Genomic DNA, 13,096 nt, shown 5'->3' with positions numbered 1-13,096 from the left:
TATCAAAATTACAAATTGAAACCGACTCACCCATTTGTATTTTACAACCTACTCACCCAATTCTATCTTACCACATACTCACCCATTTTTATTTTACCACTCCCCCTTTTGACACATTCACCCAATGTGTCATTATGTATCAAAAGGAACCTGCTAAGCATCCCCTCTCATCACCACACTCATTGTAGCCAGGCCTGCGGAACCTCTAGCTCGTCCACCACACGCTCGGCAACACAAACAAAAATCATCGCACTCCTGTCAGTGAGCTTATAGCCCTGCTGACAGCAGACATTTGTACAAAAACAGACAAGTATCAAAATAAAAACAGTCATAAAATGAATCCTGGCGCCCGCGGATCATGTCCTGAAAACCATGTCATCAACAAGTTCATCATAAAAACCAAAAGGGCAAGGGTTAACATATTCTTGTAAATTCAATACAAACTTTCCACGAACGCAATCGACAACCTGCAAGAACGAAAACAAGTTACGAAAGCAGCGCGCAATCCGCTCCTTGAATGGTGGCTGTTGCTGCTGCTAAAAATTAAGTCACACAGAAAAACAAAGCAGAGCGTGCACTTGTCGCAAGCAAGCTCAAGCGTCAAACATTTGGTCACTGTCCACAAAGTCCGTCACCCCGTCGGGTGAGCTCAAAGTCGTCACACGTCAAATCGTCCAAAGTCTTAATGTTCGATACTAGTTCTGTCTTATACTGAAATGGGCCTTCTCCATCGCACTGTTTTGTCGTCGATGGTGCCCCTGAGTAATCCTAAACCCATATTTAGTCTAAGATTAGTCCTGATCAATCGTGCTTTTTCAAATCCGTAGTATCTTTATATTTTTCAGGTGAGAGGAATGTTATCCTCTGCTGTGATCACATCACCCCAACTTTGAATCATGTCAACCATTCACAATACACAAACACCACACCACAAGCACAGACTTGACATTCATACACCATTACAGACAAACTGTCATCCCACAACACACACATAAAACATACAATATTAAATTGTAAAAGGAATCCTCCCTACGCAAAATTTTCTCCTCAATTAAAATTTCCCTTTTTTATTTTAAATCCAAAATTAATATCTAATTGTCTGGTTTCCTGTCCTCTCCTCGTTTGCCAATATGCATAATGCTGGAACATGATTTAACTCCCCATTTAGTTTGCTCACATCTCTCACTTAGACTATTTGACACTTTGTGTTGAGCTGTAACTTCAATATTTCCACATTCCCATATTTCTACCACTAAACAGTTCCATTTGGCTTGCAGTTTAAATTCATCCCTCCAAATAACTACCTCTGGCAAAGAACCAACAATTTATAGAGCACTCCCTTTTACTGTTACCTTGTTCCCTCAGTCATCTTCTCACAAGCATAACTGACCCTCCTAAAAAATAATGATACCAAAAATAATGTTTAAAAACAATATACACAGCTTCCTCCTGCCACTTACGCTATCACCTTGAAGATTATCGTTCTCATTTTTGTTGATGCTAATTCTTAAAATTAAATGCTTACTTTTGATAATGGAGTCACGCTATATCACAAAGTGTGAAAACCTTCCACGCTCCCCCTTTCTACCTATCAAAACCAATTAGGAATATTTTTGCTGTCATGATCATCATTGTGCACTTCACACTTATTGTTCCTGTACTTTAAATTGTCTGATTCACTTCATTCCACTTTTAACACATTCCAAATATTCATGCCAAATATTCTAAATATTTACGATTTTCGAGAAATTTACAAATTTTAAGCCAATATTTCACCATTCATTCTTCATGGCACATTCAATATTTCTCATTTTCTTCCACATAATTCCTCCAATTAACCTTCTTTCACTTTCCAATTCACCTTCTCTCAATTTCTAGCTTAAAATTTCCCATTTCAACTTTCAACATTGCGGCAACATTTTGCAAAATTTCCTTTTTTCCTTCTAATTTCTAATTCTTTTTTCACTGACTCAACCTGTTTCAAATTTTTTAACTGTTCATCTTATGCCCACCTATTCCAAAACGTCCCACTTGTGAAAAGTTTCAAATTTTCAACTTTAAAATTCACGCCCAATTTTGCGGAATTCTTTCGAAATTTTCATCCATTTTCTGACCAATTTAACACGTTCTAAATTTAAACATAATCTTGTAGTATTCCCCAAATTTGTATTCAGCCTCTTCGCCTTCACACACAATTTCTCAAAAAATTACAAATTCTAGTAATTACTGTTAATCCTCCGTGACCCTCGTAAGGACAAGCCGCACCAGTAATGGATGGATGGATGGATGGATAATCCTAACCCTAAATGCCTATCATGAAATAAATAAATCAATTGTCGCAAGGGTCATGTCACTGTATTTGTTATTTAAAGCCCTACTGTATCCTTTTTAAAAGTAGTGCCCTGTATTACTATTTTGCTGTCGTATGATTTATTATTATTAGTGCATCTTCACTGTCCATATCTATGTATTTTGTTTTTTGTCCCCGTTCTAGCGTCAATAAGCAGCCTTATTATTCCCTCTTTTATCAAAACTCCTCAGATATGTCCGCCCCAGCACCCAAACACACTTCCATCCCTTTTGTCCCACACTCCACCAACTTTGTAATGCTTCAGCAGTCTTTAGCAATGTGTCCAGTTTGACTTCATGTGACTCATGCAAGTCCTTAGCAGCCTCTCCTCTTAGATTCTCATGATGATGATTCAGGACTGGATCGTCCGCCACTCTCAAATGCGTCCATCCTGTCTTTGTTCTTTCAGTCCATTTTCTTTTTGATCTGCAACTGTGTGTATTCCCAGGGCTCGAAGCTTATTTTTTGCCCAAGTTGCCCTCGGGCAAGTTGGAGAAAATTTTACTTGCCCGAAACAAAATTTTACTTGCCCGAATTTTTTTGGAGTGGATTTTTACTTGCCCGACACATTTTTGCAATAAAAAAGACAACACTATAAGTTTTGCCTTCATATGTTTTTATTCCATCATATTGTGCCTGCAGCCTGTTTTAATACAGTGTAGAGATTAGTATTTTCGCGCCAACCGGAAACAAGCTCTGCTGGTGCGCAGGCGCAGAAGAGCCAGGGACGGGTGAGGGAGCATGCATTTAATTACGAAGCGCTTTGCCGTTATCAATGTATTGCAGACTTACACGAGAAACTAACCGCTCCCTAGAAAACAAAATGTCGGACCAGAAGCGGCAGAAGTTGCGAGAAATTATGCACAAAATCGTCTTTTTACAGCTTGAAAACATGGTATTATGGCAGGGCAAGTTCGGGCAAGTGAGGAAAAATTCTACTTGCCCGTCTGCCATCGCTACTTGCCCCGGGCAATCGGGCAATCGTTAGTTTCGAGCCCTGATTCCACCAACTGTATAGTTCTTGTCCTGTGAAAAGCTGTGCTTTCCCCCTTCAAGCATGATAGCAGTTCCTGTTGTTCTCCCAAAGGTCAAAGGTGTCTCATGACCAGGGACAGTCCTCTGTTGATTTTGAGACAGCCAGTGGAGTAAGAGGACTCAGTTCAGGAATTGTGCCACGCGCTAGGGAAGAACACACTGGGACAGAAATTAACAAAACTATCTCTGTGTTATCAGTCTTCCTGTGTAGTATTTGTTCCTTACACCCCAAATCTTCCTATTAACATTTTGTATCCTATCAGTTGCGCACACTCATCATCTTACTATCAAGCCGCCCTTATCAAATGCTTTTTTTTTTTCCTTCTGAGCAATCCATCCACTCTACCCATTAACACGGCTAAAATCCTCGTTCCAATGTTTATCATCAAATAAAATTCCGAAATCTTTTATAATAAACTGTAATATAATTTAATAATCTACCCACATATGCGGTGAATGTTATTGTTCAATCTATAGGTCATACAGCGCCTGTGTTCCAACTATGACACTCCTTCATTTACCATCTCATAAGTTATTGTTGTCAGCAGCGCTAAATGATAGTGCTTGAAAGTGAATGTCTTATCGCCCAATTTAAAACACATGCCACATTTGAGCTAGTATTTATTCATTTATTTATTTGTCATCCTCATGTTAGCTGGCGTATGTCAGAATTAAAATGTAATTTTGCTTTCAATTTTAAGTCTTTCAAAACTGCTATATCCTTACTGCACCGAAATAAACTTAAATATATATTTAAAAACAACCAAAAACAATTATTGCTTCTGCACAGACTCTTAAAAATGGCACCCAAATGCCAGATTACAAATCAAATCTCCTCCTTCACTCTCACATTTTTTGATAAAACAGTGTACTTAGCTAAACACAATCATCACCTACTAAATTAATGGCCTGCAAATACAATGTTGTTGCTGTGGTCCCTCAAAACCTGTGACTAAAATTTGGATAATTATTAACCCCCATCAATTGAGCAATTATCTCATCACTATTTACAAGTTAGCCCTCCTCTCTTTTCTCACTTCTCCTCAACATTGACCTCTCCCGGGGGACCCAGCCCCGCCTTTGCGGTATCCTCGGCACAGCACCCCTGGACGAGGGGGGGGTGGGGGTTGTCACCGTATCAATGTTGACGTCACAATCTGGCCAGGCCCGCGCGTCCCGCTTGCCCCCACCCTCGCCGGTATGAGCCGAACGGGCCCCCTCCTTTCTTGAACATTCTCTGATCCATCCCATCTTCCTCCTCACACGCCCGCACCCACACATGTGCACATAAACGCACACACACAGAGCGCGCACACAACCGCACGTACGCACACACGCATCTGCACGGCACGCACGCCAATACACAAAGTGCTCGCACAGAGCTCAGCCGAACGACGACAGACTGACACAAACTTTTACAGAGATTACGCACATACACAGAACACACAGACAAAGGGATTCGAATCCATCTCTCATGTAGCTCACGATTTGCGCTTCCACATCAGCATACATTCCTTTCAATCTCACTCCATTCATTCCTCTCATCACACACACACTCCCCCCAATTTGGTTGCACGTTTTGGATATTTTAGCGGTCTGGTCTCTCACAGGAGGAACTGTTACCACCGGATACTTTTTGAGAACCTCTCACTTCTCTCGGGGATCTCACAAGCACCCCAGCTATTTGAATGCGATCGTCACCGCACCCTTGTCCGCCACGACGAAGCAAAACAGAGGAGTCCGCCCTCCCACCACGGAATTTAACTGTTTTTTAAAAAACAGAGGAGCCCGCCCTCCCTGCGGAATTTAACTGTTTAAAAAAACAGAGGAGCCCGCCCTCCCTGCGGAATTTAACTGTTTCTAATTGCCTTAACTTCTTGCACACCTTATTTGATCTGAACGACAGTCTCCTCTTAAATTTCCGCTTTCAATTTGCAGAATTTCGACATATAGTATTATAGTACATATAGTAACAGGTATTCTGCTTACCTTATCATTGAAGAGCTCAGGGTTTAGGAGACGTCGTACCAGCTCAACGTTGTGCGCTTATTCCTTATTCAAACGGTACGCCGACCGGGAGACAGCTGTCCCAGACTAACTGTCCGATGACTTGGACACAGACCACGAGTTGTCAATAACCCTTCTCTTGACATCACGTCGGGGTCGCCAAGAAATTGTTAGGATACGGATTTTAGCTATTGATCTGACTCCAAATTGTGATCAACACTTAACACAAGAATTGCTATGTTCTAGAGATGCACCGATCCGATATCTGGATCGGATATCGGCCCCGATATCAACAAAATAGATGGATCAGGTTTCGGAAAATGCAGCCGATCTGTGAGCCGATACTTTCCTTAATCTATTGGGACGCGGGCTACGTCATACGTCAGCAGCACGTGTGCCGCATGCCACGAGAGTTTTCTAAACAAACGCAAACATGGAGCGAACGTTCGCTTCTCTTCCCCGGGTTGCTAAGCGGACGTAAAACCCTGCGCGTTCGCTTCTCTTCGGGTTGCTAATGGGACGTCAAAGGCTGCGCGTTCGCTACTCTCCCGAATGGGGGGGGGGGGGGGGAGGCTAATCGGATGTGAAACGCTGCGTGTTCGCTTCTCTTCCGGGGGGGTGTTAATGGGACGTCAAACGCTTTGTGTGGCGGGCTCCATCTAGTGTGGAAACTGAGAAGCTGAGCTCAAGCTTCTTGTGCGGGCCATATTCAATTATGTTTTCAGAATTTGCTGCGGGCCAATAAAAACTGGACCGTTAGTTTGGACACCCCTAATTTAGAGCAAAGAACTGTGTAGTCTGCCTGATGCCATTGCCTTTGGTCTTTTCTGTTCCACATGTAGAGTTATGTAGCTTGTTAAGTCAACCATAATATCGGATCGGGATCGGGTATCGACCGATACGCAAATTCACGGCATCGGTATCGGTATCGAAACTGAAAAAGTCGGATCGGTGCATCTCTACTATGTTCTAATCCACACACTGGCGCACCTAACAATTTTGCGAGTTCGTTCTGTCAAAGAGAAGACCAGTAGATCAATTAGGCCGAATTTACCAATTGTTTAATCCTGACAAAGCAAGCTAATACAGGCGCCTGGGTCTCGGGTCTTTAACACAAAAACTCGTGTGCCTTCGTGACCAGAAAAGACGACACATTCTTCCGGGTTGCCCAGTTTTAAAGAAACACAATATGAATATTCAAGCATGCAAATTATTGTGTGGTGATTGGTCGATGGTCGATGGTCATCTCCTCCTCGTTTGGGTTTTCCCCTGCTCAGCACAGGTGTCTGGACCACAAAGACGAGTTGTTTTTCGCGTTCCCCATCGGCCTTGAGATATCCTCCCTTTCTGGACATCCTGTTCCACAATACTTTGAAGAAAACAAATTCATGTAGTCTGCACATTCCTTTCCACTTATTAAGCGACCACACTACTACTAGAAATTATATTCATATGATTATATGTGTCTAACGCAGCCTTAATCAAATGTGTTTGCAAACTGCCGAAAGTACATTTCCCTTTATTGGCGAAGCGCTCGCCTGCGCATTTACTACCGGAAGCCGTGTCAGAAAGCTCGGTGCACACTCACAAGTGCGTGTACGTACTCAGTAGTACGGACATGGCGCACTCTCGCTCTATTCGTATCAGTCCCGAATTTAGAGCGTGGGCTTTGACGACAGGATTCTTGTAATTCGCGTGCTGAGCTTTCAGATGCAGTTTTGCGCTTAAGCCACCCACAAACCTTCCCCTGGAATCCTACCATTAAAATGAGTCGCCCAAGGAAAAGCAAGGTGGACACAGTGCCGAGCGTTTAAAAGAGAGTGGCCAATTTGGCTCGACGTACGCGACGTGACGTTCAGCCACATGAACGTCATCATCAACCCGTCACAGATCGAGGTAAACGGACCAACACCTCGGATCTCTCCTAAGAATTGCCACAACAAATTTTACTCCAGACTATGACGCACTAGCAAAAAAGGGAGACCAACCACACTGTTCCCACTGAAAATGAAGGGGAGGCATTTTGAATATGATTTGTACACATAGCAGGGATTGAAACTAGTGACCATTCTCATTTTCAAACAATGCAGGATGTTCAAGGACATTGATGCACCACCTATTTGCGACTAATCTTAACCTGTAAAGGAAGCCTTAAGCCTTTCCCGTTTCCTCACCTCTGTTACCAGGTGTTTGTGAGTTAAAACTCTGCTCTGATTTTCAGATACCCCTCACCGTGTTGCTGTTTTGATTACTTTATTTGGATGTATGCTTTCACCGATTCTTCAAGATGATATATTTGGTCAGAATGTTTGCCGTTTGATGTGATCTCATGAGATAAACATCTTTCATTAATCTGACCTGCAGGCACTGAAGTGATGGAGACTGTTATTCATAATAACAGTGTCGTATTTTATGAGAATCATTTCAGTTTTTTAGAGTGTGTGTTTTTTTAAATGCTGTTAATAAATGCATTTGTTTTCAAAAAACTTGTTTGGAATATCCATGCTTTACTACCTACTAAAGGCCAAAATCTTTTATGCAATGACCTTTACAGGTCGCTTATATGACTTCACACAAAGCCTACGTCCATCTGCTCCTGGTTCGGCCCTCCGGTCCAAATTTAGAACCCAGTTCGCCCCGCGAGTCAAAAAGTTTGCCCACCCCTGCTCTAGACCCTGCAGACATTTTTTTGGCCCTCAGGGTCACTAAAAGACAAGCGTTTTGCGAGCGGAGGTTACGGGACGGAACGTAAGGAACAACTAAGTTGATGAGATGCGCTAAGCCATGCAATGATTTATAGGTTAATAGGAGAACCTTGAAGTCATATCTTAAATGGACCGGGAGCCACTGTAAGTTGGCTAATATTGGGGTAATGGGATCAAATTTTCTTGTCTGTGAGAGCATTCTTGCAGCAGCATTTTGTACTAACTGTAGACTTTTGATCCTGGACTTAGGAAGACCAGAGAATAATGCTTTACAGTAGTCCAGGCGTGACGTAATAAACGCATGTATAATAGTTTCCGCATCACCGGTCGAGAGAATCAGATGAATCTTAGCAATAATTTGGAGGTGAAAATAACCCAATTCTAGTTATGTTCTTAATATGCTTTTGAACGAAGAGCGTTTGGTCAAATATTACTCCGAGATTAGTTATAGTATCGTTCTGAGCGATAGTACATGTATCCATCGTTATAGTGGTTTCCTTAAATAAGTGGTGATAACGAGCTGGACCAATTATCAACATCTCAGTTTTATCTGGGTTAATTGAGTGACATCCAGTGCTTGATCTCCGCAAGGCATGCCTTAAGATTACAACAGTCCCGCGGATTTGTCATTGATAACGGCAAAGATAATTGAGTGTCAACCGCGTAACATTGAAAACGTATATTATATTTACGTCCCCAAGCGGAATCATATAAATATTAAATAGAATTGGTCCGAGTACCGATCCCTGCGGGACACCACATGTAACGTTACAGAGCTCAGAGGTCGCATTACCATGGACTACTCGGTGAGTCCTGTCTGATAGATAGGAATAGAACCAGCGTAGTGCTGACCCTGAAATACCAACACAGCTTTTAAGGCGCTCTAATAAAATATCGAAGTCTACAGTGTCGAAGGCAGCACTAAGAAGGAGTAATAATAATACCGATGAAGTGTTTGAATCCATAGCTATGAGGAGATCATTAATCACTTTAGCAAGTGCTGTCTCGGTGGAATGATTAGCTCTAAAACCAGACTGAAAACATTAAAATTGATTATTGGCGACCTTCTAATCAATAAGCTGCTGCGCGACTACTTTTTCAAGAAGTTTTGCTATGAATGGGAGATTTGAAACTGGCCTATAATTACTGAGACAGTCCGGGTCGAGATTTGGTCGCTTAAGTAGCGGTTTAATGATAGCGGTTTTAAAGGCTGTTGGCACTATACCAGAGGAGACAGACAGATTAATAATATTTAAGACGAACAGTCCTCAAATCTGAAATAATTCTTCGTAATATTCATAAAATTTGAAATAATAATTGATAATATACTAAGTTTACCGATATTACTATCGTGCGCAATAATTGTGTAGGCACACCTAAGCATTTTATGTGTTTGCAGATACCCTTATGCATTTTGCGTGTGTGAACGTGTTTTGACATAGTGTAGTTGCAGCTGCTTGTGATCCAAGATGGCCAACCTTTGGTGCATGCATACCTCACATCGCGCAGTGGCCACAGATCGCGTCTTGACACACAGAGTAGGTTTTGTACCTTCACCAGTTTCAGAATTGCTGCGCAACCCTATACATCGGTTACGTGATGCAACGCCCGCGCAAGGATTATAAATAGGCCATTACATGCTCAAAGATTTGTGCACTTCCCCTAGGTGTGCACTTCACTGAGGGGCGTAGGGTTTGTCAAGATGGTATCTGCGACACTTGCACGTTATAATCCATCAAATCTCCTGCTGCAAAAAAGTCTCTTTTCTGACATATCTCACATCTCAAGATACTATTATCTCTACTCTCGCTAAATTTATAAACGACCGTCAACAGGAACACTCTGGCTATAGATGAAATGAAGATGATCAACTTTGCGTGTAACAAAATCAGAGAGGCAAAGAAAAAAGTGACAGAGATTGATCTCCACCTAAAAGCCAAAATATCAAAATTAGCCACTCTCCATGGCAACGTAAATGAATTGGACTCTTACTCAAGGAAATGGAGTCCCAGAGATGACAAATAAAAATGTGATGAAGATAAGCTGAGATGGGGAGTAAATTGTGATGTACAAAAAGGGACAATGGAGAATGTACTTCCTCAGAAGGTTAGTCACTTTCAGGGTCTGCTCCAAGTTTTTCTATGTTCTATCAGGCTATTGTCTCCAGTGTTCTTTTCTATGCTGTTGTGTGTTTGGTGGGTATGAGAAAAGTGGACACTCTGAGGCTGAACAAGCTGATTGGGAAGGCATGCTCTGTTGTAGGTTTGGGCTTGGGCTCTATTTAGAAAGTGCTAGAGGAGAGGAGGTTCTCTAAATTGGGGGCCATACTGTCTGATAAGAGTCACCCACTGCACTCTATTTTCTTCTGTCAGAGGAGCTACGCGAGCTCCAGGTTCCGCTCACTGAACTCCAGAAAATGTGGCTGCGATAAGACCAAAATAACATTTTTTGAAAACGAAATTGTCACGGATGGAAATGGAGCTGGGTGACCAAATGCAGCTTGAACCAGGGTTTATTGAGGGAAAAGGTAATTGGATGAGGGGAACAAACCAACAGAACCGGCAAACTAACATAACTTAACGGAGACAGAGTGACCGGGGTAACCGACAGACCAACTTGGAGACAAACTAACAAAACCGAAAGACAAACCGACGAGACTACAGGCAAGAGACAAGTACAATCCGACAGAGGAGTGAGGGGCAGACAGGACTTAAATACAGGACAGGTAACAAGAGGCAGGTGACTGTGATTACATCGATTGTGAGGTAACACAGGAGGGGAGGGGCGACGCGAACAGAAAATATGGATATGCACATAATAAAACAACCGAGGACGAGTCTTGACAGAAATGAAAATGAAATGAAACAACAAAACAAAATGGCATGTACTTTTCAAAAATAAAAAAACGTTTTGGTTTCTTTAATTTATTTGCATTCTATTAAACCTACAAATGTGTCAGATCATTTTACCAGACCCTATATACGTATATACGTATATGTATATATATATTACGTATATATATATATATATATATATATATATATATATATATATATATATATATATATATATATATATATATATATATATATATATATATATATATATATACGTGTATCTCTCTCTCTCTCTCTCTCTATATATATATATATATATATATATATATATATATAGTGTGTGTGTGTGCTTGCACACAGGGCGTTGTGATGCGAAGTGCAGTGGTGTTGGAGTAGTAGTGCTCGTAGTTAGTGCATGTTGCATGCTTCTTCCTGCTTGCTACCTTCTGCTTTCAGCCACTGCCGCCGGCTAGCCCCCTGTTTCCGGGGGCGAAAAGAGGAGCCGAGTGCGTAAGTCTCCTCAGCCGGTACATAGCCTCTCCACCGTCAAGACTTCTGCATGCCTCCTCGTGGCCACACATGGTAACTGGGTGCCTCACGGCTCCAGGCTAAATTGCAGGGGATCGATCGGGGGAGCAACAGTGGGCCCCTAGGCGTGACCTACAGGCCCACCGGCGCGTGGATGTCCTGGTGCCCGCTAACCACTGTCCCAGCTATGGGGGAAATAGCACCCCCGCTGCCTTGTGGGTATCGTCTGGAACGAAAAGGCTAAGGGAGCAAACCCGGACAGGAAACCCGGCTTGGACTCCGTTAGGCAGACTCATGCTTTAAAAGAAAAAAGGCATTGTTCTGGCAACTCCTGCAGCCAACCTGATGCCAAACGTATCGGTTCACCGTTCCTTTGGGTGACAACAGGAAGGCCGAGAGGGAAGCCCTGATGCCTGGGAAACTCAAGGCTTCCATAAAACTTGCCCAGGCTTCTTGCGCACTGGAGAGGAAACTTCAGCTCCACTAACCAGTGGAGACACAACACGGGAGGTTAGCAGTTACCGGTTATAAGCCCTTTCATATTGGCGTAGAGTGTGGGTGCCAGGGGCTACCTCCGACAGTGGGAGAGATGTTCGGTCTCATTGGACAGCTACCGCCCGCCTCAAGCTGGGCAGCCCCCAGCCAATAAGGTGCTTTCCCGCCACAGCCTGCCTGCTTCATTGGGTGCTTGGAGCTCAGGGATTTATCCTAACAAGTGGGCTGTAAATTCACGCACCAAGCAACAAAAGGAAATTACCGAAGATTCCAACACTACGCCTGGGGTGCTGGAATGTCAGGACTGACACCCGGGCTCAGCGACAACCTACAACAAATTAGTGATGTCCGTAAAACTGCAGTTATCAACAACGAACTCCTGAAGCTCAGAATTGACATCTCGACCCTCCAAGAAACACGACTCCATGGATCTGGCTCACTCAAGGAAAAGGACTATACCTTCTTTTGGCGGGGGAAGCCCCCTGAGGAAACCAGGGAACACGGAGTAGGGTTCGCTGTCAGGAACACACTCCTGGGAGCAGTGGTACCACCCACAGGTGGCTCTGAGAGAATCCTGGTTCTCTGCCTCAATACATCTATGGGACCTGTCCACCTAGTGAGTGTGTACGCTCCAACACTTAGCTCCCCCCAGGAAATAAAAGAAAGGTTTTATGATGAACTCGAAGCGACTCTTAAAAACATTCCCAGCCGTGAACAGCTCTACCTACTTGGTGACTTTAATGCTAGAGTCGGAGCCGATCGTGACTCCTGGCCATCCTGCTTGGGACACCATGGCATCGGTAAGCTGAATGAAAATGGGCAGAGACTTCTGGAGTTCTGCACATATCACCACCTCTGCATCACCAACACATACTTCCAGACCAAACCCATTCGCAAAGTCTCTTGGAGACATCCACGCTCAGGTCACTGGCACCAGTTAGACCTGATCATAACACGCACTTCTGATCTCGGAGGCATCCTTCAAACACGCAGTCTCCACAGTGCAGTCTGCGACACAGACCACTCCCTTGTGCTCTGTAGAGTCAAGCTACAGGCAAAAAGCCTACACAGATCCAAATCAAAGGGAGCCCCACGCATCGACAGCAGCAAAACAACCGACCCAACCAAAGCTACAGCCT

The sequence above is a fragment of the Syngnathus typhle genome, linkage group LG3, assembly GCF_033458585.1.
Source record: "Syngnathus typhle isolate RoL2023-S1 ecotype Sweden linkage group LG3, RoL_Styp_1.0, whole genome shotgun sequence".
In the NCBI taxonomy this organism is placed as follows: Eukaryota; Metazoa; Chordata; class Actinopteri; order Syngnathiformes; family Syngnathidae; genus Syngnathus; species Syngnathus typhle.
The sequence above is the reverse complement of the archived record's forward strand: the minus strand, read 5'-3'. Positions refer to the sequence as shown.